The sequence below is a fragment of the Lutra lutra genome, unplaced genomic scaffold (genome assembly GCF_902655055.1).
Source record: "Lutra lutra unplaced genomic scaffold, mLutLut1.2, whole genome shotgun sequence".
NCBI lineage: Eukaryota > Metazoa > Chordata > Mammalia > Carnivora > Mustelidae > Lutra > Lutra lutra.
This window is the reverse complement of record NW_025923850.1, coordinates 50,868-76,659: the sequence shown is the minus strand read 5'-3', so window position 1 is coordinate 76,659 and position 25,792 is coordinate 50,868. Positions and strand designations below refer to the sequence as shown.

The 25,792-nt window shown below is 43.3% G+C and overlaps 1 pseudogene; it reads right to left on the bottom strand.

The window, feature by feature from the left end:
* Positions 1 to 12,516: 12,516 nt before the first annotated feature.
* LOC125092727 (cytochrome c oxidase subunit 1-like) lies at positions 12,517 to 14,455 on the bottom strand (annotated as a pseudogene).
* Positions 14,456 to 25,792: the final 11,337 nt, after the last annotated feature.

Sequence of the window (25,792 nt, the reverse complement as noted above, 5' to 3'; positions counted from 1 at the left end):
CATCTTCTGGATATGTGGTCAGCTATCTGGGTGGCTGAAAGGATGCTGGGGCTGAGGCTGTGTCTGACAGAGCATTAGTGAACAGGGTATCCTAGGACATTGAGGCGAGCCCCACAGGATCTGAAATTAGGGCGAGAGTGAAATGTAAGCTCCGGCTTTTGCCTCTGGTTTTTGTGTCTAGGATGGCCACGGAATGTAGGGGTGGCCTCATGGGTGCATGGAGGATTCTATCTCTTTGGGATTTTGCTTAACTCAAAAAAGCATGGTGTCATTGTGGGGGAAAGGAGGAATCCTGTTTTCTGATTCAGTGGTGCCCATAAGGAGGGATTCGAGAGCAGGACTCTGTGTGTTGGTGCCTGCAAACCCAACCTTGGGTTAGGATTTGGACCTAGGGTCACGGCAGGCCTCATATGCTGGCTCTAAGTCAACTAACGGAGGGGGCTTAGTTGAAAACATGGCTCAGGCTGGGGGCCACAATGCTGGTTTGTGCCCAGAGCCTCAACAGTGGGTGGGGCCTCAGGAGCCATGAAGGTTTCCCATACTCTGAGGGTTTTAACCCATCCCAATAGCAAGGTTTCTTGCTGCAGGGCAGCCGGACTTCTGTTTTGTGCATTAGGGTCCCCCATATGTAGGATTTGATACCAGGCCTCTGGGGACAGATGCCTATAAACCCATTTTGGGTAGAGATGATGGCCTAGGGCCATGGCAGGTCCTACCTGCTGGATATGTGGCCAACTTTCTGGGTGTCGACGGGAGGTCTGGGCTCAGGCTGTGGAAGACAACACTTTAGTGCACAGGATGGCCTATGAAATTGAGGGCACCTCGGGGTGCCCACAAGGGCCGTGCAGGTTGATCCTCATTTGCGGATTTTGTGCAGTCCAATAGGCCACTTCTGCCTTCTGAAAGGCAGGTAGAGTGCTGTGTTGGGGCTCTAGAATTCCCAATCTGGTGGAAATGTGCAACAGGACTCTGGGGCATGGCAGGCCCATCCTGGGGAGGCTGAGGTGAAATCACAGGCATCTAATACAAGGCCGAGTGTCAGACATCTGCTCAGGCTGGAGTTTTTGTCCATGTGGGCTGCCTAATGTGCCAGTGGCCTTATGAGTCCATGGAATTTTCACAGTCTCGGGCTGGACAGCTCCAAACAGCAAGTTTTCCTTCCTTGACAGGGGGAGTGCTGTTTGATGGCTCAATGCTCCCCCATATGGAAAGATTCAGGAGCAGGCTCTACATATGGATGCCTGAAAAGCCCACCTACGGTTCCCATTGGAGACGAGAGACATGGCAGGTCCTATCTGCTGGCTCTGGAGCAAACTACCCAGGGGGATGAGTTGAAAGGCTTCTCATGTTTAGAGTCACAATGTGGTTTGTGTCCAGGGCGACCTTCAAATGTGGCATTGGCCTCAGGCCATTCAGGATTCTACTACCCTGAGATTTTGACACAGCTCCAAATAGCAAGGTTTCCTTCTGGAGATAGGAGGTTTTGTGTTCTATGTCTTGGGATGCCCCAACTGTTGGTATTCGAGAGAAGGCCTCTGGGGACACATGCCTGACAACCTAAGAAAGGGTACATATTAGAACCTAGGGTCTGTCAGTTTCAATCTTCTCTCTCTGCGGCCATCTATCTGGGTGTCTGATGGGAGGTAGTCCCTCAGGATGTGTCAGATAATTCATTTTGTCCAGAGTGTCCTATGAAATTGGGGTCGCCTCAGGGGTCTTACAGGTTTCTCCTAATTTTGAGGTTTCATGAAGCTCTAAATGGCCCAGCTTCCTTCTGGAGGGTAGGCAGAGTCCTGTGATGTGGCTACAAACCCAGGCTGGAGGGTTTGTGGGGAAGGATTCTGGGGACAGAAGTCTGAAAACACAACCTTGATTTAAGATTAGGGCCGAGGGTATGGCAGACATGATCTGCACACCCTGAGATGAGCCCCTTGGGATCTGAAATTAGGGCGAGTATGAGGTGGAAACTTAGGCTTTTGCCTCTTGTTTTTGTGTCTCCCAAAGCCGAGTAACATAGGGGTGTCCTCATGGGGCCATGGAGATTCTCCCTCTTTGAGGATTTTCACAGCTCCAAAAACCATTGTGTCATTGTGGGGAAAAGGAGGAATCCTGTTTTCTGATTCAGGTGTCCACATTAGGAGGGCATCTAGAACAGGGCTCTGTGTATGGGTGTCTGGAAACTCAACCTGGGGTTAGGATTTGGGCCTAGGGTCACGAAAGCCTCAGATGCTGACTCTAGTTCAAGCTACCATGGGGGCTTAGTTGAAAACATGGCTCAGGCTGAGGGTCACAATGCAGGTTTGTGCCCAGGGTGGCCAACAACCATGGACAGGCCCTGATGGGCCGTGCAAGCTTCTCATACTCAGGGTTTTACACACATCCTGATAGTAAGGTTTCCTGCTGGGAGCAGGAGAACTTCATTTCCTGGATCATGTTTCTCCCTATGCAGTGATTTTAGACTAGCCCTCTGGGGACATGTCTATGAGCCCAGGTTCGGTAGAGATGATGGCCTAGGGGCGGGACAGGTCTGATCTGGTGGATAGATGGCCAGTTACATGGGTGGCTGAGAGGAGATCGGTGCTCAGGCTGTGGCAGACAGAACATTAGTGCACAGGGCGGCCAATGAAATTGAGGTGCCATTGCGGACCGTGCAGGTTGATCCTCATTTGGGTTTTCTATGCCATCCCACAGGCCACTTTTTGCCTTCTGAAAGCTGTATTGGGGCTCCAGAATTCCCAGTGTCGAGGGCTTGTACACCAGGCCTCTGGAGACAAAAGACTGAAAACACAAGCTAGGGTTAGGGTTGGGGCCTAGGGCACTGCAGGACCGATCTGCAGAGGCTGAGGTGAGATCATAGGCATCTGAAATAAGGGTGAGTGTCAGATGGCTGCTCAGGCTGGAATTTGTGTCCATGAGGGCCACCTGATATAAGGGTGGCCTCATGAAGACATGGAGGTTTTCCCAATCTGGGAGTTGGGCACAGCTCCAAACAGCAAGGTTGCCTTCTTCGGGACAGGGGGAGTGCTGTTTGATGGCTCAAGGGTCCCCCTCGATCCGAGATCCTAGATCCGAGATCATGGTCTATGTATGGATGCCTGAAAATCCCACCTAGATTTCCCATTAGTGCCGAGGGACATGACAGGTCCTGTCTGCTGGCTCTGGAGCGATCTACCCAAGGGACTGAGTTGAAAAGGAGTCTGATGCTGAGGGTCACAATGCAGGTTTGTGTCCAGGGAGACCTTCGAATGTGGCGGTAGTCTCAGGCCCCATGCAGGATTCTACTACCCTGAGGTTTTGATAGAGCTCCAAATAGCAATGTTTCCTTCTGGGAATTGGAGGTGTTGTGTTCTGTGGCTCAGGGATCCCCAAATGTTGGTATTCGAGACCAGACCTCTGGGGACAGATGTCTGAAAACCTATGCAAGGGTTCAGATTAGAGCTTAGGGGCATATCAGCGTCAATGTTCTGTCTCTGGGGCCATCTGCATGGGTGTCTGGCAGGAGGTTATTGTTCAGGGTGTGTCAGACTGTGCATTTTTGTCCAGAGCACCCTCCAAAATTGGGGTGGCCTTAGGGTCCTGCAGGTTTCTCCTAAACTTGAGGTTTCTTGAAGCTCTATAGGGCCCAGCTTCCCTCTGGAGTCCAGGCACAGTTCTGTGGTGTGGCTATGGCATACCCAGCCTGGAGGGTTTATGGGGCAGGAGTCTGGGGACAGAAGTATGAAAGCACCAACTGAGGTTAGGATTAGTGCCAAGGGTATGGCAGACTCGATCTGCTGACCCTGCGGTGAGCTCCTAGGGATGTTACATTAGGGCGAGTGTGAAGTGGAGGCTCAGACTTTTGTTTCTGGTTTTGGTGTCTAGAATGGCTGCAGAATGTAGGGGTGGCTTCATGGGGCCATGGGAGATCCTCCCTCTCTTGGGGCTTTGCACAACTCCAAATTGCATGGAGTCATTGTGGAAGAAAGAAGGAATCCTGGTATCTGTTTCAGCGGTCCCCATAAGGAGGGATTCGAGAGCTGGGCTCTGTGTATGGGTGTCTGGAAACCCAAAATTGGGTTAGGATTTGGGCCTAGGGTCACAAAGGCCTAGGGGCATGGCAGGTCCAATCTGGTGGATAGACAGTCAGCTACCTGGGTGGCTGAAAGGAGGTTGTTACTCAGGCTGTGGCAAACAGAACACTAGTGTACAAGGTGGCCTATCATCATTTGGGGTTTTTGTGGAACTCCATAGGCACAAGCAGAGTGCTGCATTCTGTCTCCAGAATTCCCAATCTGTAGGGCTTGTGGGCCAGGAGTGTGAGGACTGAAGTCTGAAAACACCATCTAGGGTTATTTATAGGGTAGATGGCTCAGCAGCCCCAATCTGCAGAGGCTGAGGTGAGATCTCCAGCATCTGAAGCGAGAGTCGGACATTTGCTCAGGCTGGAGTTTGTGTCTATGATGGCCCCTTAATGGATGGGTGGCCTCAAGAGGCCATGGAGGTTTTCCCAAACTGGGGGTTGTTTGTTGTTGCAAACAGCAAGGTTTCCTCCTGCGGGGCAGGTGGAGTCCTGCTTGATGGCTCAAGTGTCCCCTTATGGAAAGATTTGAAAGCAGGACTCTATTTTTGGATGCCTGGAAACCCTACTGCGAATTTCCATTGGCACTTAGGAACAAGACAGGTTGGATCTCCTGGCTCTGGGGCTAGACACCTCCCACCTCCTAATAGTTTCGTGTCATTGTGGGGGATGTTAGTCTCCTTTTTTTTTTTTTTTTTTTCTGTCTCATTGATCCCCTAAGAAGAGGGATTCTAAAACAGGGCTCTGGGTATGGGCGCCTGGAAAACTCCACCTTGGGTTAGGATTTGGGCCTAGGAGAATGGCAAGCCCAATAAGCGGGCACATGTTCTGGCTCCTGAGGGCCTTATTTGAAATGGGGGCTCAGGCTGAGGGTCACAATGTGTGTTTGTGACAAGGAGGGCCTCAAGAGAGGACGTGGCCTCATGGGTCATGCAGGTTTTCTCTCTCTGAGGGTTTTACACCCTTCCCAACATCAAGGTTTCCTGCCATGGGGAAGGAGGAGTTCTGTTTTCTGCATTTGGTTCCTCCATATGCAGGCATCTGAGATAAGGTCTAGGGACAGATGCCTGAATACTAAGGTTGGGTAGAGATGACGGCCTAGGGCCATGGCAAGTATGTTCTGCTGGATATGTGGCCAGCTGTCTGGGTTGCTGATGGGAGGCCTTGGCTCAGTCCGTGTCAGACAGCAGTAGTACACAGGGTGGCCCTATGGTATTGGGGTGTCATTGAGGGCCGTGCAGGTTGATCCTCATTTGGGGTATTTGGGCAACTCCATAGGGCATTTTTTTTCTTCTTCTGGGCAGGCAGAGTGCTGTGTTGTAGCTCGAAAATTAGGATGCAGACTGTTATTTCTATTGGGAGGACTATTCGATTGTCTACTTCTAATTGTCTTAGTTCTCCAGGTTTTAGCTCTTGAGTTGGGGTTATATAGGAGTCAAGGTTTAGGTCTTCATAATCTGTGTACTCATAACTTCAGTATCATTGGTGAACCATAGTTTTTTGCGGTCAAGGAAAGATTATTGATCTCCTTTATTATATAGAGGATTCATTGTGAAGGTAAAGCAATTAAAATTAAAATGAAAGCAGGTAGGATAGTTCATACCATTTCAACTTCTTGAGCGTCTATAGTGCTGATATGTGTTAGTTTAGTAGTTAGTATTAATGAACTGATGTAGAGAACTAGAGAGATGATTAAGAATATGATTATTGAAGGCTGGGGCCGGCCTCAGTGGGGGCATGAAAGTTTCCCTGGCTCCCAGGCTTTATTCTGCAGCAAAAAAAGGCGAGGAATCATGAAATCCTACTCCTGAAGCAAAGGAATGAACACTGCCTGGAAACAAATTGGAATTGAAGTCAAGGAAGGAGAGAAGAAGACCATGTTCTACTTCATGAAGAGTGAGGTAAAAATAGAGTGATTTTCGGAGGAGTCAAGATGGCGGAGAAGTTGCAGGCTGAGACTACTTCGGGTAGCGGGAGATCAGCTAAATAGCTTATCTAAAGATTGCAAACACCTACAAATCCAACGGGAGATTGAAGAGAAGAACAGCAATTCTAGAAACAGAAAATCAACCACTATATGAAAGGCCCCTCCCCAGAAGATCAACGGGAAACCCAGCCAGGACCAAGTTCACCTACCGAGGAGTGCAGTTTCAATACCAAGGAGAGCGGCGGAATTCCACAGGAGAAGAAAGCAAAGCACGGAAAGCATGGCTTTCTCCCCATGACTTTTTAGCCTTGCAGTTAATTTAATTTTTTTTTCTTTTTCAATTTTTTTTCTTTTTCTCTTCTTCTGCTAATTTTTTTTAACTTTTACCGTTTTCTTTTTTAACGTTTTTAAAATAGTTTATCTAATATATATATATATATATATATTATATAATATTTTCCCTCTTTTTATATTTTTCTTTATCGGCTTTCTTTTTTTAAAAGTTTCTTTTTTTTTCTTTTTGAACCCCTTTTTATCCCCTTTCTCCCCCCTCACAATTTGGGATCTCTTCTGATTTGGCTAAAGCATAATTTCCTGGGGTTGTTGCCACCCTTTTAGTATTTTACTTGCTCCTTCATAAACTCTTATCTGGACAAAATGACAAGGCGGAAAAATTCACAACAACAACAAAAAAAAGAACAAGAGGCAGTACCAAAGGCTAGGGACCTAATCAATACAGACATTGGTAATATGTCAGATCTAGAGTTCAGAATGACGATTCTCAAGGTTCTAGCCGGGCTTGAAAAAGGCATGGAAGATATTAAAGAAACCCTCTCGGGAGATATAAAAGCCCTTTCTGGAGAAATAAAAGAACTAAAATCTAACCAAGTTGAAAACAAAAAAGCTATTAATGAGGTGCAATCAAAAATGGAGGCTCTCACTGCTAGGATAAATGAGGCAGAAGAAAGAATTAGCGATATAGAAGACCAAATGACAGAGAATAAAGAAGCTGAGCAAAAGAGGGACAAACAGCTACTGGATCACAAGGGGAGAATTCGAGAGATAAGTGACACCATAAGATGAAACAACATTAGAATAATTGGGATTCCAGAAGAAGAGGAAACAGAGAGGGGAGCAGAAGGTATATTGGAGAGAATTATTGGAGAGAAATTCCCCAATATGGCAAAGGGAACAAGCATCAAAATTCAAGAGGTTCAGAGAACCCCCCTCAAAATCAATAAGAATAGGTCCACACCCCGTCACCTAATAGTAAAATTTACAAGTCTTAGTGACAAAGAAAAGATCCTGAAAGCAGCCCGGGAAAAGAAGTCTGTAACGTACAATGGTAAAAATATTAGATTGGCAGCAGACTTATCCACAGAGACCTGGCAGGCCAGAAAGAGCTGGCATGATATATTCAGAGCACTAAATGAGAAAAACATGCAGCCAAGAATACTATATCCATCTAGGCTATCATTGAAAATAGACGGAGAGATTAAAAGCTTCCAGGACAAACAAAAACTGAAAGAATTTGCAAACACCAAACCAGCTCTACAGGAAATATTGAAAGGGGTCCTCTAAGCAAAGAGAGACCCTCAAAGTAGTAGATCAGAAAGAAACAGAGACAATATACAATAACAGTCACCTTACAGGCAATACAATGGCACTAAATTCATATCTCTCAATACTTACCCTGAATGTTAATGGGCTAAATGCCCCAATCAAAAGACACAGGGTAGCAGAATGGATAAAAAAACAAAACCCATCTATATGTTGCCTACAAGAAACTCATCTTACACCCGAAGACACCTCCAGGTTTAAAGTGGGGGTGGAAAGAATTTACCATGCTAATGGACATCAGAAGAAAGCAGGAGTGGCAATCCTTATATCAGATCAATTAGATTTTAAGCCAAAGACTATAATAAGAGATGAGGAAGGACATATCATACTCAAAGGAACTGTCCAACAAGAAGATCTAACAATTTTAAATATCTATGCCCCTAACGTGGGAGCAGCCAACTATATAAACCAATTAATAACAAAATCAAAGAAACACATCGACAAGAATACAAAAATAGTAGGGGATTTTAACACTCTCCTCACTGAAATGGACAGATCATCCAAGCAAAAGATCAAGGAAATCAAGGCCTTAAATGACACACTGGACCAGATGGACATCACAGATATATTCAGAACATTTCATCCCAAAGCAACAGAATACACATTCTTCTCTAGTGCACATGGAACGTTCTCCAGAATAGATCACATTCTTGGTCCTAAATCAAGTCTCAACCGGTATCAAAAGATTGGGATCATTCCCTGCATGTTTTCAGACCACAATGCTCTGAAGCTAGAACTCAATCACAGGAGGAAATTTGGAAAGAACCCAAACACATGGAGACTAAACAGCATCATTTTAAAGAATAATGGGTCAACCAGGAAATTAAAGGAGAATTGAGGGAGCCTGGGTAGCTCAGTGGGTTAAGCCGCTGCCTTCAGCTCAGGTCATGATCTCAGGGTCCTGGGATCGAGTCCCGCATCGGGCTCTCTGCTCAGCGGGGAGCCTGCTTCTCTCTCTCTCTCTCTGCCTGCCTCTCTGTCTACTTGTGATCTCTCTCTGTCAAATAAACAAATAAAATCTTTTTTAAAAAAAATAAATAAATAAAGGAGAATTGAAAAAATTCGTGGAAACAAATGATAATGAAAACACAACGGTTCAGAATCTGTGGGACACAACAAAGGCAGTCCCGAGAGGAAAATATATAGCGGTACAAGCCTTTCTCAAGAAACAAGAAAGGTCTCAGGTACACAACCTAACCCTACACCTAAAGGAGCTGGAGAAAGAACAAGAAAGAAACCCTAACCCAAGCAGGAGAAGAGAAATAATAAAGATTAGGGCAGAAATCAATGAAATAGAAACCAAAAAAAAAAAAAAAAAAAAAACAAAAAAAAAAAAAAAACAATAGAACAAATCAACGAAACTAGGAGCTGGTTCTTTGAAAGAATTAATAAGATGGATAAACCCCTGGCCAGACTTATCAAAAAGAAAAGAGAAAGGACCCAAATCAATAAAATCATGAATGAAAGAGGAGAGATCACAGCGAACACCAAAGAAATACAGACAATTATAAGAACATATTTTGAGCAACTCTACGCCAACAAATTTGACAATCTGGAAGAAATGGATGCATTCCTAAAGACATATAAACTACCACAACTGAACCAGGAAGAAATGGAAAGCCTGAACAGACCCATAACCAGTAAGGAGATTGAAACAGTCATCAAAAATCTCCAAACAACAAAAGCCAGGGCCAGACGGCTTCAGGGGGAATTCTACCAAACATTAAAGAAGAACTAATTCCTATTCTCCTGAAACTGTTTCAAAAATAGAAATAGAAGGAAAACTTCCAAACTCATTTTATGAAGCCAGCATCACCTTGATCCCAAAACCAGACAAGGATCCAACAAAAAAGAGAACTACAGACCAATATCCTTGATGAACACAGATGCAAAAATTCTCGCCAAAATACTAGCCAATAGAATTCAACAGTACATTAAAAGGATTATTCACCACGACCAATTGGGATTTATTCCAGGGCTGCAAGGTTGGTTCAACATCCGCAAATCAATCAATGTGATATAACACATTAATAAAAGAAAGACCAAGAACCATATGATACTCTCCATAGATGCTGAAATAGCATTTGACAAAGTACAGCATCCCTTCCTGTCAAAACTCTTCAAAGTGTAGGGATAGACGGCACATACCTCAATATTATCAAAGCCATCTATGAAAAAACCACCGCAAATATCATTCTCAATGGAGAAAAACTGAAAGCTTTTCCGCTAAGGTCAGGAACACGGCAGGGATGTCCGTTATCACCACTGCTATTCAACATAGTACTAGAAGTCCTAGCCTCAGCAATCAGACAACAAAAGGAAATTAAAGGCATCCAAATCGGCAAAGAAGAAGTCAAAGTATCACTCTTTGCAGATGATATGATACTCTATGTGGAAAACCCAAAAGACTCCACTCCAAAACTGCTAGAACTTGTACAGGAATTCAGTCAAGTGTCAGGATATAAAATCAATGCACAGAAATCAGTTGCATTTCTCTACACCAACAACAAGAAAGAAGAAACAGAAATTAAAGAGTCCATCCCATTTACAATTGCACCCAAAATCTATAAGATACCTAGGAATAAACCTACCAAAGAGACTAAGAATCTATACTCAGAAAACTATAAAGTACTCATGAAAGAAATTGAGGAAGACACAAAGAAATGGAAAAATGTTCCATGCTCCTGGATTGGAAGAATAAATATTGTGAAAATGTCTATGCTACCTAAAAGCAATCTACACATTTAATGCAATTCCTATCAAAGTACCATCCCTTTTTTCAAAGAAATGGAACAAATAATCCTAAAATTTAGTATGGAACCAGAAAAGACCTCGAATAGCCAAGGGATATTGAAAAAGAAAGCCAAAGTTGGTGGCATCACAATTCCGGACTTCAAGCTCTATTACAAAGCTGTCATCATCAAGACAGCATGGTACTGGCACAAAAACAGACACATAGATCAATGGAACAGAATAGAGAGCCCAGAAATGGACCCTCAACTCTATGGTCAACTCATCTTCGACAAAGCAGGAAAGAATGTCCAATGGAACAAAGACAGCCTCTTCAATAAATGGTGTTGGGAAAATTGGACAGCCACATGCAGAAAAATGAAATTGGATCATTTCCTTACACCGCACACGAAAATAGACTCAAAATGGATGAAGGACCTCAATGTGAGAAAGGAATCCATCAAAATCCTCGAGGAGAACACAGGCAGCAACCTCTTCGACGTCAGCCGCAGCAACATCTTCCTAGGAACATCACCAAACGCAAGGGAAGCAAGGGCAAAAGAACTTTTGGGATTTTATCAAGATCAAAAGCTTTTGCACAGCAAAGGAAATAGTGAACAAAACCAAAAGACAACTGACAGAATAGGAGAAGATATTTGCAAATGACATATCAGATAAAGGGCTAGTGTCCAAAATCTATAAAGAACTTAGCAAACTCAACACCCAAAGAACAAATAATCCAATCAAGAAATGGGCAGAGGACATGAACAGACATTTCTGCAAAGAAGACATCCAGATGGCCAACAGATACATGAAAAAGTGCTCCATATCACTCGGCATCAGGGAAATACAAATCAAAACCACCATGAGATATCACCTCACACCAGTCAGAATGGCTAAAATTAACAAGTCAGGAAATGACAGATGCTGGCGAGGATGTGGAGAAAGGGGAACCCTCCTACACTGTTGGTGGGAATGCAAGCTGGTGCAACCACTCTGGAAAACAGCATGGAGGTTCCTCAAAATGTTGAAAATAGAACTACCCTATGACCCTGCAATTGCACTGCTGGGTATTTACCCTAAAGATACAAACGTAGTGATCCGAAGGGGCACGTGCACCCGAATGTTTATAGCAGCAATGTCTACAATAGCCAAACTATGGAAAGAACCTAGATGTCCATCTACAGATGAATGGATAAAGAAGATGAGGTATATATACACAATGGAATACTATGCAGCCATCAAAAGAAATGAAATCTTGCCATTTGTGACGACGTGGATGGAACTAGAGGGTATCATGCTTAGCGAAATAAGTCAATCGGAGAAAGACAACTATCATATGAACTCCCTCATATGAGGGAGAGGAGATGCAACATGTGGGGTTGAGGGGGTAGGAGAAGATTAAATGAAACAAGATGGGATTGGGAGGGAGACAAAGCATAAGTGACTCTTAATCTCACAAAACAAACTGAGGGTTGATGGGGGGAGGGGGTTGGGAGAGGGGGGTGTGGTTATGGATATTGGGGAGGGTATGTGCTATGGTGAGTGCTGTGAAGTGTGTAAACCTGGCGATTCGCAGACCTGTACCCCTGGGGATAAAAATATATTTTTATAAAGCTGTAAAAAAAAAAAAGAAAAGAAAAGAAAAAAGAAAGGATGAATCCCCAAGTTTTGTAGCAACATGGACGGGACTGGAAGCGATTATGCTGATTGAAATAAGTCAAGCAGAGAGAGTCAATTATCATATGGTTTCACTTATTTGTGGAGCATAACAAATAACATGGAGGACAAGGGGACATGGAGAGGAGAAGGGAGTTGAGGGAAATTGGAAGGGGAGGTGAACCCTGAGAGACTACAGACTCTGAAAAACGATCTGAGAATTTTGAAGGGGTGGGGGGTAGGAGGTTGGGGGCACCAGGTGGTGGGTATTGTAGAGGGCACGGATTGCATGGAGCACTGGGTGTGGTGCAAAAATAATGAATACTGTTATGCTGAAAAAATAAAAAAATTAAAAAAAAAGAATATGATTATTGATGTATGGTCATGGACATGTAATAGTTCTTCTATAATAGGGGAGGTTGCATCTTGAAGGCCTATTTGGAAAGGGTATGCCATAGAGGTATAAAGGACTTCCACCTATAATTTGACTTTGACAAAGTCATGTAATTTTCACTAATATCTCTTTATCAAGAAAGAGATACTGGTTATGATAATGGCTTGAAACCAATTCTAGGGGCTTTGATTCCTTCCTTTCTTATTTTGATAGCACATAGGTTGGTTCTTCGAAGGTGTGATATGGGGGAGGGCATCCATGTAGTCACTCAATGTTTGTTGAGGTGTGTTCTACCGTTAGTACTTCTCGTTTGGATGCGAAGGCTTCTCAGATTATGAAGATTATCAGTATTACTGCTGTTAGTGAAATGAATGAACCTATGGAGGATACTGTATTTCATGTAGTGTAGGCATCTGGGTAATCGGAATAGCGTCGAGGCATACCCGATAGGCCTAAGAAGTGTTGAGGGAAGAATGTCATGTTTACTCCGACGAATATAATTGTAAAGTGGATTTTTGCTCAGGTATCATTTAGTGTATAACCCGTGAATAGTGGAAATCAGTGGACAAATCCACCTATAATTGCAAATACTGCCCCTATTGAAAGAACGTAATGGAAATGTGCTACCACGTAGTACGTGTCGTGAAGGACAATGTCTAGTGACGAATTTGACAATACGATGCCCGTTAGACCGCCGACTGTAAATAGAAAAATGAACCCCAGGGCCCATAGCATAGCTGGCGATCATTTAATATTACCTCCGTGCAGAGTAGCCAGTCAACTAAACACTTTAACCCCCGTGGGAATAGCAATGATTATAGTGGCTGATGTAAAATATGCCCGAGTATCGACATCCATGCCTACAGTAAATATATGGTGGGCTCATACAATAAAGCCTAGGAAACCGATAGATATTATCGCCCACACTATTCCCATATAGCCAAATGGTTCTTTTTTTCCTGAATAGTACGTTACGACGTGTGAGATAATTCCGAACCCAGGTAAAATTAGGATATATACCTCTGGATGTCCGAAGAACCAGAATAGATGTTGGTATAGGACGGGGTCTCCTCCTCCGGCCGGGTCAAAGAAAGTGGTATTCAGGTTTCGGTCTGTGAGTAGCATGGTAATACCGGCTGCTAGGACTGGTAGAGATAGGAGCAGGAGTACGGCTGTAATTAGGACGGATCATACGAACAATGGGGTCTGGTATTGTGATATTGCGGGGGGTTTTATGTTGATAATGGTAGTAATAAAGTTAATGGCTCCCAGAATGGATGATACACCTGCTAAGTGCAGGGAAAAGATTGTCAGGTCTACTGATGCTCCTGCATGCGCTAGGTTACCTGCCAGAGGAGGATACACAGTTCATCCTGTCCCTGCACCCGCTTCTACCATAGATGAGGTCAGAAGGAGAAGGAAGGATGGAGGCAGGAGTCAAAAGCTCATATTATTTATTCGTGGGAATGCTATATCAGGCGCGCCAATTATTAAGGGCACCAGTCAGTTTCCAAACCCTCCGATTATAATTGGTATTACCATAAAGAAAATTATTACAAATGCATGGGCGGTGACAATAACATTGTAAATTTGGTCATCTCCTAGCAGGGCGCCGGGTTGGCCTAATTCTGCACGGATTAGTAGGCTGAGGGCGGTGCCTACCATTCCGGCTCATGCACCGAATAGAAGGTAAAGGGTGCCAATATCTTTATGGTTCGTGGAGAATAATCATCGGTCTATGAACATGGGTAAAATGGCTGACAAGAGCATTAGACTGTAAATCTAAGAATAGGGGTTTAAGCCCCCTTTTTGCCAAGCCCTGTGGTGAAATATCACATTGAATTGCAAATTCAAAGAAGCAGCTTCAACCCTGCCGGGGCTTCTCCCGCCTTTTTTTTCTTCGCGGCGGGAGAAGTAGATTGAAGCCAGTTGACTAGGGTATTTAGCTGTTAACTAAAATTTCGTGGGATGATAGCCCACCAATCTAGGAAGGGCTTAGCTTAATTAAAGTGATTGATTTGCGTTCAATAGATGTGAGGTATGTTCTTGCAGTCCTTAGAGTAGGGTCAGGAGTTAAGTGGGTAGCACTTACTTAGGGCTTTGAAGGCCCTCGGTCTATTTTAACCTAAACTTCTAGAATAGTGTTGTTATTATTGGGGTTAGTGGGAGTAGTATGGTTGAGGTTACAATTAGAGGGGATAGGAGGATGATATTTTTTGTGTTCTCGAACTGTCATTTTATTTTTATGGTGTTTGTTGAGGGGAATATGGTTAGTGCTGTTGCGTATGTTAGTCGTATGTAGAAGTATAGGTTTAGTAGGGCCGTTATTACTATGAATATTGCTGCGATGATTATATCGTTTTTTGTAAGTTCGTGGATGATTATTCATTTAGGGATAAATCCTGAGAGGGGAGGGAGGCCTCCCAGGGAGAGTATAATTATTAGGACTAAGGAGGTTGTTAATGGGAGTTTATTTCATATGTGGGATAATGATAGTGTAGTTGTGGATGAATTTAGGGTGAATAATATGAATGCTCCTAGTGTTATTATAGTATAAATTGTAAGGTTTAGTAATATAAGAGTGGGGTTGTATGTTGTTACAGCGATTATTCATCCTATGTGGGCAATTGATGAATAGGCTAAGATTTTTCGTAGTTGAGTTTGGTTGAGGCCTCCTCAGCCCCCGGCTAGGACGGATATGGCCGCTATAATTATTAGTAGGTTTGGGTTAATGGAGGGCGAGATTTGATATAGAATGGAGAGGGGGGCGATTTTTTGCCAGGTAAGTAAGATTATTCCTGAAGATAGTGGGATTCCTTGGGTCACTTCGGGTACTCAGAAGTGGAAAGGTGAGAGTCCCAGTTTCATTGCTAGGGCCATTGTTATTGTGTTCGACGTGATTGGGTTGGGGGTGTTCAGTACTGTTCATTGGCCTGTTAGCAGTAGGTTAATGATGATTCCTAATATGAGGAGCATGGATGCGGTGGCTTGGGTAAGGAAGTATTTTGTTGATGCTTCCATGGCTCGTGGGTTAAATTTTTTTATTAAAATGGGGATGATGGCCAGTATATTTATTTCAAATCCGATTCAGACTATCAGTCAGTGGGAGCTTATTAGTACTACGATAGTTCCTGAGATAATGGTGGTTATAATGGTGGTGAGGACGAGGGGTTTGATTAGTACGGGAAGGGGATAAACCAACATTTTCGGGGTATGGGCCCGATAGCTTATTTAGTTGACCTTACTGTAGAATTTGATGCAAGTTGGGTAGCACAAAGATTTTTGAGTTCTTAGGACAAGGTTCAATTCCTATAATTCTAGAAATAAGAGGGCCCGAACCTCTATAATCAAAGTAACTCTTTTGTCAGACATATTTCTTATGTTTGGGGAGGAATACTTGCTGTTATAATGGGTAAGGCTACATGTCATATGCATAGGGCTAGTGTCAAGGGGAGAAAGTTTTTTCATAATAAATGTATGAGTTGATCATAACAGAATCGTGAATAGGATGCTCAAATTCATAAGAAAGAAGTTGTTATTAGAAGTGTTTTTATGGTAAAATTGATGGAGAATAGTTCCGGTAAGTATGGGGTGTGGAATGCACCAAAAAACAGGATAGTTGTAAAGATATTCATTTTAATAATGTTGGCATATTCAGCTAGCAAAAATAGGGTGGAAATAATAGGGTGGAAAAAATAGGGAAAATGGTCCAGCTGCCTATTTGACGTTGAATCTGGAAACTAATTCTGATTTTCCTTCTGTTAAGTTAAATGGGGTTTGGTTGGTTTCTTGAGATAAATCATATTATAGCTAGGGGTCCTGTGGGGAGGATTAGTCATAGGTGTTCTTGTGTAGTAATAAGTGTGGATAGGGTAAAAGAGCCATTTATTAGTAGTAATGATAGGAGGATAATGGCTAGTATGACTTCGTAGGAAATTGTTTGGGCTACAGATCGAAGGGCCCCAATTAGGGCATATTTTGAGTTTTAGGCTCATCTGGACCATAAAATAGAGTCAACAGCTAGTCTTGATATTGCTAGTATCAATAGGATTCCTAGGTTTATATTGATGAGAGGGTAAGGTATTGGTAACGGGATTCATATGGTTAGGGCTAGTGTTAGGGCTAGGATTGGGGCTATTACAAATATAGTGATAGGTGATGTTAGGGGTCGTAAAGGTTCTTTAGAGAATAGTTTTATGGCATCTGTAATTGGTTGCAAGAGGCCATAGGGTCCTATGATGTTTGGGCCTTTATGGAGTTGTATATACCCTAGGATTTTTTCCCCCTAATGTTAGAAAGGCTACAGAAAGCAGGATAGGTACAATTAGTGAAATGATATTAATTATAAACATAATGTTAGGAAGAAGAATTTGAACCTCTGAAAATAAAAGTTCAAGTTTTCTGCAATTACTGGGCTCTGCCACCCTAACAAGCCCTATCTCTAGGGCTATGAAATGAAGGTGGACTATTAAGATTAAGATTATATCCTCTATTAGTCCTAAGGCATTCTGATAAAATAAGTCTTACTTATCTTGTCCTTTTGTACTGGGAGAAGTTGTTGTAATAGATAGAAACCGACCTGGATTGCTCTGGTCAGAACTCAGATAACGTAGGACTTTAATAGTTAAACAAACAAAACTTTAGTAGCTGTTGTACCATTGTTATGTCCTGATTCAACATCGAGGTCGTAAACTCTATGGTTGATACAGACTCTCAAATAGGATTGTGCTGTTATCCCTAGGGTAACTTGTTCCATTGATCAAATTTCTTGGATCAATAACTGATACTATATTTCGACTGATTTGTCTATATTTGTATCAGTTGGAGGTTATTTTATTCTCCGAGGTCACCCCAACCTAAATTGTTAATCCATTAATAAGATGGTGTTATGCCTAATTTGTGATTACATAGACTTATTATGGACTAGTTAATTGAAACTCCATAGGGTCTTCTCCTCTTATTAGTGTATTCCCGCCTCTTCACGGGAAGGTCAATTTCACTGATTGGAAGTAAGAGACAGTTAAATCCTCGTGTGCCATTCATTACAAGTCCTTACTTAAAGAACAAATGATTATGCTACCTTTGCATGGTCAGGATACCGGGGCCGTTTAACTAGTGTCACTGGGCAGGCAGTGCCTCCAATACTGGGCATGCTGGAGGTGATGTTTTTGGTAAACAGGCGGGGTTTGTGTTTGATGAGTTCCTTTTACTTCTTTTAATCTTCCCTTGTGGCATACCTGTGTTAGGCTAACAATTGATTTGGTAAGTGTTTTATTAGTAGTTTATTTTTATCATGTTGTTAATTATCAGTGGATATTCATTGACTGATATATGTTTATGCAAGGAGAAATGTTTCTTGTTACTCATACTAGCATTATTGCTTCTATTATTAAATAGATTAGCCCAGTAGAACGTTAGAAGTTGGTTTAAGATTTTTGGAATTAAGGGGGCTGGGTTGTTGAGCTTGAACACTTTCTTAATTGGTGGCTGCTCTTAGGCCTCCTATGGTTTTGTTTAACTTTACTGTCTAAGTAAGGTTGCATCCTTATACAAAAAGCTGTACCCTTTTAGATTATATTTTAATTTTACATTATAATTTTGGGATTCGTGGGGGTAAATTTAAAGTTGAACTGAGATTCTATTCTGGGCAACCAGCTATCACCAGGCTCATTAGGCTTTTCACCTCTACCTATAAATCTTCTCACTATTCTGCAACATAGGTGAGTTTATCTTTGTGGTTTGTTCATAGGTAGCTCGTCTGGTTTGGGGAGAGTTAGCTTAATATCTCTTTGCTAAATTATTCTAGCTATCTCATTATGCAAAATGTATAAGGAGAGATCTTTGCTGTTTATTACTTTAAACTTTCTTTCATCATTCCCTTACTTGGTACTTTCTCTATAGCTCCAAGTAGAATTTCTATCCCCTATACTATAATGATGTAATTGAATGTTTGGATTACAGGCTTATTGTAGTCGTTCAGTTAGTGTTTGGTTGGGCTAGTTTTGGTTCAATGTGTTCATTGGTGTATGACATCTTCTGGGTATAAGCCAGATGCTTTAATTAAGCTACACTTTGATTTATCCAAGCACACTTTCCAGTATGCTTACCTTGTTATGACTTATCACCTCTTGAGTTGGTTTAGTCTGTATTATGTAGTGTTTGGGTGTATTGCTTGAGAAGGGTGATGGGTGGTATGTGCATGCTTCATGGCCCTATTCAATTAAGCTCTCTATTCTTAATTTACTACTAAATACACCTTTAGTTTTTAGTTTTCATAAAAACTTTGGTGAGCATATTCTTGATTAGAAAATGTAGCCCATTTCTTCCCATTTCATGGGTTACACCTTGACCTAACTTTTTTATGTATAATTACGCTTACTTTTCTTCCTTTGAGAGTTTGCTGAAGATGATGGTATATAGATCGACTTAGCTAGAGGTGGTGAGGTTTATCGGGGTTTATCAATTATAGAACACGCTCCTCTAGAGGCTCCTCAAAGGTAAATTGAGTTTTAAGCTGTTGCTTAATTTGTTGTACAAATTATTTATGTTTAGGGCTGAGCATAGTGGGGTATCTAATCGCAGTTTGGATCTCAGCTATTGTGTGGTCAGAAATAATAAAGTCATTTTCGTGGTATATTTTATGTTAACAGTAGCTTTTTATGGCTTATTTAAATTTTAACTTTAGTATGATGTAGTACTTAACATGTTTTACACTGTGGGCCTGTTAATTTGGGTTAATCATATGACCGCGCGATGGCTGGCACGAAATTTACCAACTCTTAATATTAACATGACTTAGTCAAACAGTCGTTCACTGCATATCGCGTGGGGGTGTGTTTGAACAAGGTGATATGAGCTACTTATTTAGTGTGCTTGATAACAGGTCCTTTTTATCAGTTTAGGGATTTAGAGGGCATTTTCACTGGGATGTGGAGACTTGCATGTGTAATTGTGCTAATAATCAATAGGAAGGCTAGGACCAAACCTTTATGTTTATGGAGTCTTATGACTCTTCTACGCCTTTTCAGTGCTTTGCTTTATTTAATTAACTACATTAACAGGTGTAGGAATAGATTATTTAATGTTAAGGTGTTTAGGCACGGTAATTTAATTATTAGTATTAAATGTAAGCTGATAGGGGGTATTAGAGGTGGGGCATTACATCTATAGATAGCTTTCTTGAATAGAGTATTCTGGGTAAATTAGTGATAGAGATAAATGTATGGAGTATCAGTATAAGTGGCTTCTTATATATGTTGCATGTGCTTAGTTCTGTTTTTGGGGTTTGGCAGGACAATTTTAAGTGTTTGTATACTTTTGAAGTTACAGGGGGTAAAGAGGGTTTGATTTAGCTAGTTTCTATCTGTTGAATATGAGTACATGTGTACGTGTGTACGTGTGTACGTGTATACATGTGTATGTCCTGTAACCATTGACTGAATTGCACCTTATGGTTGTGCATTGCAGATAAATGATGATGATTAAGCCCAGCTACAAGTTATTTGAATACAACAAAGCCTTTACAGCCATAGCTGAGTGATACCAGTACCCCCCAAAAAAATTAAAAAAAAAAAAACAAAACAAATGCATGACACCAGTTATGTGTGATCATGGGCTGATTAGTCATTAGTCCATTGAGATGTCCCATTTGAAGCGTTACTAGGATTGATTTGAAGACTATCATGGCCCTGAAGTAAGAACAAGAGGCCACTATAGTTTCACTGCAGAATGTAGGCACACATCGCACAAGGATTGATGGTTTCTCGAGGCCTGGTGATTAAGCTCATCCTCTAGGTGAGATGCACGTATGTAAAATCAATCATAGTATGTACATGCTTATATGCATGGGGCAAGACATTAATGCACAATATACATAGGGGTGGGGAAAACACATACTGGGGAAACACAGTAGATGTTTTTAAATATATGAATTGAAATAATGGGATGAGGAAATGGGGGAATATTTTAGTTAGGATGTCAGCTTTGGGTGCTGATGGTGGGGCTATTACTTCTTCCATGAGTCTTAGGGAGATGGGGTTCTCAATTTTTGGTTTACAAGACCAAAGTAATTAATATACTACAAACACTCTTCATTTTATTAAGTTCTTCTCGATAATGCTGATAGTTGATATTAGAATTAGGAGGATTGTGATGTAAAGGATTGAGGCGAATTTACCAATGGTGAGGAAGGGGTGTTCTATTGGTTGACCACCAATTCATGTTAAGGTAAAAAGATCAGCTACTTGTAATCAAAATAGGCATTGGTTTAGTGGTTGGAATATCATACCTCATTGTTTTGAAGTATGTGATAGTGGAATAATGGCTAGGACTAGAATGGAGAAGACCAGGATTATTACTACTCCTAGTTTATTAGGAATGGATTGTAGGATTGCGTATGCGAATAGGAAATATCATTTGGGTTTGATATGGGGTGGTGTGTTAAGTGGGTTGGCAGGAATGTAGTTGTCAGGGTTCCCTAGTAGGTCGGGTGAGAATAGTACAAGTATTACGAGTACTGGATTAGGAATAGGGCACCTAGGATGTCTTTAATTGTTTAGTATGGGTGGAATGGAACTTTGTCTGAATCAGATGGGATTCCAGAAGGATTGTTGGATCCTGTTTCATGAAGAAGTAGTAGTAGAATTGCCGCTAGTGCCGAGATGTTGAATGGTAAGATAAAGTGGAAGGCAAAGAATCATGTTAAGTTGACTTTCTTTACTGAAAAATCTCCTCAGATTCACTCTACGAGGTTGGTTCCAATGTATGGGAAGGCTGATAGTAAGTTGGTAATTATGGTTGCACCTCAAAAGGACATTTGTCCTCATGGTAAAACGTAACCTATGAATGCTGTTGCTAAAACTGCAAATAGTAGGATAATGCTGATGTTTCATGTTTCGGGGAATATATAAGATCCTTAGTATAGACCTCATCCTACATCTAGGAATAGGCAGATGAAGAACATGGAGGCTCCATTGGCATGTATATATTGGATGATTCAGCCATAATTGGCATCTTGACAGATGTGTGTAACTGATGAGAAGGCTGTGGTTGTATCTGATGTGTAGTGTATAGCTAAGAATAAACCTGTAAGGATTTGAAGAATTAGTTAAATTCCAAGACCGGAGCCAAAATTTCATCATACCGAGATGTTTGATGGTGCAGTAGGTTGATAAATGAGTTGTTGATAATTTTAGTTAGTGGGTGGGTCTTATGAATGTTGGTCATTAGTGATCTTATAGTTGAAATACAACACAGATTTTTTTTGGCACCTGTCATGGTTAGATTCCATGTAGGAATAATGATGCCATATAATGTATTCATTTTAGATATTATTTTTGTAATTAGTGGGAGGACAGAAGTCTGAAAACAAAAGCTCGTGTACTTTTTAGGGCCTAGGGCACAGCAGGCCCAAAATGCAGAGGCTGAGGTGAGAATCCCGTCATCTGAAGTAAGGGCAAGGGTAAGACGTTCTCTCAGGCTCAAGTGTGTGTCTTTTATGGCTGCCTAATGCAGCGGTGGTGTCATGATGCCATGGAGGTTTTCCCAATCTAGGGGTTGTGCGCAGCTCCAAACATCAAGGTTTCCTTCTGCAGGACAAGAGGCATCTGCTTGATAGCTCATAGGTCCCCAATATAGAAGATTCAAGAGCAGGGCTCTATGTATGGATGCCTGGGAACCCCACCTAGAGTTACCTTTGGATCCTATGGACATGGGAGGTTCAATCTGCTGGCTCTGTCATGAGCTACAGAGGGGGCTGAGTGGAAATGGAGTCTCATACTGATGTGTCACCATCTGGTTTTGTGTCTGGGGAGACCTTGGAATGTGGCAGCGGTTCAGGGGCCATGCAGGATTCTATTGCCTTGTGGCTTAGACACAGCTCCAAATAGCAAGGTTTCCTTCTGGGACTGGAGGTTTTCTGTTTTGGACCTCATGGACCCCCCATATGTTGGTATTTGATAACAGGGCTTTGGGGACAGATGCCTGAAAACCGCAGCTAGTGATCAGATTAGGGCATTGGGGCATGTCAGGTTCAATCTTCTGTCTATGGGGCCATCTACCTGGGTGTCTGACTGCAGGTCCATGCACAGGGTGTGTCAGACTGCTCATTTTTATCCAGGGCGGTCTATGAAACTGGGTGGCTTGGGGGCCTTGCAGGATTCTCTTAATCTGGAGGGTTTTGGCAACTTTAAAGGACACAGTTTCCTGAGGGAGTGCAGGCACAGTCGTATGGTGTGGATCCAGATGCTCCAGCCTATAGGGTGTGTGGGTCAGAGCTCTGGGGACAGAAGTCTGAAAAGACAAAATGGGTTACTGTTAGGGCTGAGGGTATGGCATTCCTGATATGCAGACCCCAAGGGAGCTCCTCGGGATCTGAAATTAGGGCATTTGGGAGGCGGTAGCTCAGGCTTTTGCCTCTGGATTTTGTGTCTAGGATGGCCATGGAATGTAGGAGTGGCTTCATCGGGCATGGCTGCCAATAGTTTGGTGTCATTGTGGGGGAAGGGAATCCTGTTTCTGTCCCTGGGGCCCCAAAAAAGAGGGATTCTAGATCAGCTCTTTGTGAGCAGGTGCCTGTAAATCCCTTCCTTGGGTTCATATTTGGGCCTATGGGCATGGCAAGCCCAATTCGAGGGCTCATGGTCCAGGAACCGAGGGGCCTTATTTGAAAAGGCGGGTCAGGTTGAGGGTCACAATGCGTGTTTGTGACCAAAGCGACCCTCAATTGTGGATGTGGCCTCATGCACCCTGTAGGTTTCACCAATTCGGAGGGTTTGACACCCATCTCAACAGTAAGGTTTCCAGCCATTGGGAAGGAGGAGTTCTGTTTTGTGCATCAGTTTCCCCCATATGCAGGGATTTCATATCACGTCTGGGGATAGATGCCTGTAAACATCAGCTAGAGTTCAGATTATGGCATAGGGGTATGTCAGATTCAATATTCTGTCTCTGGGGCCATCTACGTGCATGTCTGAATGGAGGTCATTGCTCAGGGTTTGTCAGACTGCACATTTTTGTCCACAGTGGCCTCTTAAATTGGGGTGGCCTCGCGGGCTTTGCAGGTTTCTCCTAATCTGGAGTGTTTTGGCAATTTTAAAGGGCACAGTTTCCATCAGGAGGGCAGGCACAGTCTTGTGGTGTGACTCTGGAGGCTAGAGCCTGGAGGATGTGTGAGACAGGGCTCTGGGGACAGAAATCTAAAAATACAAACTCAGGTTATATTTAGGGCCAAGGGTTTGGCATGCCTGATCTACAGACCCTGAGAGGAGCTCCTCCGGATCTGAAATTAGGGTGGCTGTGAGGCAGTAGCTCAGGCTTTTGTCTATGGATTGTGAGTTTAAGTTGGCCCCAGAATGCATGGGGGCCTCATGGGGCCATGGAAGATTTTCCCTCTCTGGGGATTTTGCCCAGGTCCCAGTAGTTTGGTGTTATACTGGGGGAAGGGAGGAGTCATGGTTTCTGTCCCAGGGGTCCCCCAAAAAAAGGAATTCCAGAGCAGGGCTCCGGGTACGGGCACCTGCAAAACCCCACCTTGGGTTTGGATTTGTGCCTAGGGGCATGGCAAGCCTGATATGCGTGCTCCTGGTCCAGCTACCAAGGACTGAAAAGGGCTAAGGCTGAGGGTCAAAATGCGTGTTTGTGCCCAGGGCAGCCCTCAAGAGTGGGCGTGGCCTCATAAGCCCTGCAGGTTTCTCCAACTCTGAGGTTTTGACACCCTTCCAAACAACAAATTTTCCTGCCATGCAGAAGGAAGAGTTCTGTTTTGTGCATCAGGTTCCCGCATATGCTGGAATTTGAGATAAGGTCTGGGGACAAATGCCAGAAAACCAAGGTTGGGTAGAAATGTGGGCCCAGGGCCATGGCTGGATATGCAGCTAGCTCCCTGTGTGGCTGACAGGAGGTCTAGTCTCAGGCTGTGTCAGACAGCATTAGTGCACAAGATGGCCTATGAAATTGGGGTGCTGTCAAGGGCTGTGCAGGTTTATCCTCATTTGGTGCTTTTGGGAAGCCACGTAGGACAGTTTGTTTTTCTGGTGGGCAGGCAAAGTGCTGCGTGGTGGCTCCAGAATTCCAAATCTGGAGGGCTTGTGTGCCAGGAGTGTAAGGAAGTCTGAAAACACAAGCTCAGTTTAGGTTTAGGCCCTGGGGCAAGACAAGCCAAATCTGCAGAGGCTAAATTGAGATCTTTAGCATCTGAAGTAAGGGCAAGTGTCAGAAGTTCACTCAGGCTGGACTTTGTGTCCATGATGGCCGCCTAATAGAGGTGGGGCCTCATGAGGTCATGGAGGTTTTCCCACTCTAGGGGTTGTGAGCTGCTGGAAACAGCAGGGTTTCCTTCTGTGGGACATAGAGAGTCCTGTTTAATGGCTTGAGGGACCCCATACAGAAACATTCGAGAGCAGGGCTGTACATATGGATGCCTAGAAAAACGACCTGGCATTCCCATCATCACCTAGAAACATGGCAGGTTCGATCTGCTGACCCTGTGGAGTCCTACTCAGTGTGCTGAGTTGAAATGGAGTCTCATGCTGATGGGTCACAATGCGGGTTTGTGTCCAGGGAGACCTTGGAATTTTGTGGTGGCTTAAGGGCTATGCAGGATTCCCCTACCCTGAGGGCTTACACAGCTCCAAATAGCAAGGTTCCCTTTTGGGGACAGAAGGTGTTCTGTTGTGTCCCTCAGGGACCCTTGTATGTTGGATTCAAGACCAGACCTCTGGGGACAGATGCCTGAAAACCTATGATCAGGTTCAGATTAGGACCTAAGGGCATGTCAGATTATGTCATCTGTCTCTGGGGCCATCTACCTGGGTGTCTGAGTTGAGGTAGATGCACAGGGTGTGTCAGACTGCATTTTTGCCCAGAGCAGCCTACGAAATCTGGGTGGCCTCAGGGGCCTTGCAGTTTTCTCCCAATTTGAAGGGTTTGGCAACTGTAAAGGACAGAGTTTCATATTGGAGGAATGGACAGTCCTGCAGTTTAGCTCCAGAAGACCCAGCCTTTGAGGGTGTGTGATCCAGGGCTCTGGGAACAGAAGTCTGAAAGCACAAACTCGGGTTGGGATTAGGGTTGAGAGCATGGCAAGCCCAACGTGAAGCCCCTGAGGGGAGCTCCTCATTAAATCAGGGTGATTGTGAGGTGGTACCGCTGGCTTTTTTTCTCTGTCTTTTCTGTCTAGAATGCCCGTGGAATGTAGGTTTGGCCTCATGAGCCATAGAAGATGCTCCCTTTCTTGGATTTTGCCCAGCTCCCAATAGTTTGGTGTCATTCTGGGGGAAGGGAGGAGTCATGTTTCTGGCTCAGGGATCCCCCAAAAAGAGGAATTCCAGAGCAGGGCTCTGGGTACAGGCCCCTGCAAAACCCCACCTTGGGTTAGGATTAGGGCCTAGGGGCATGCCTAGTCTGA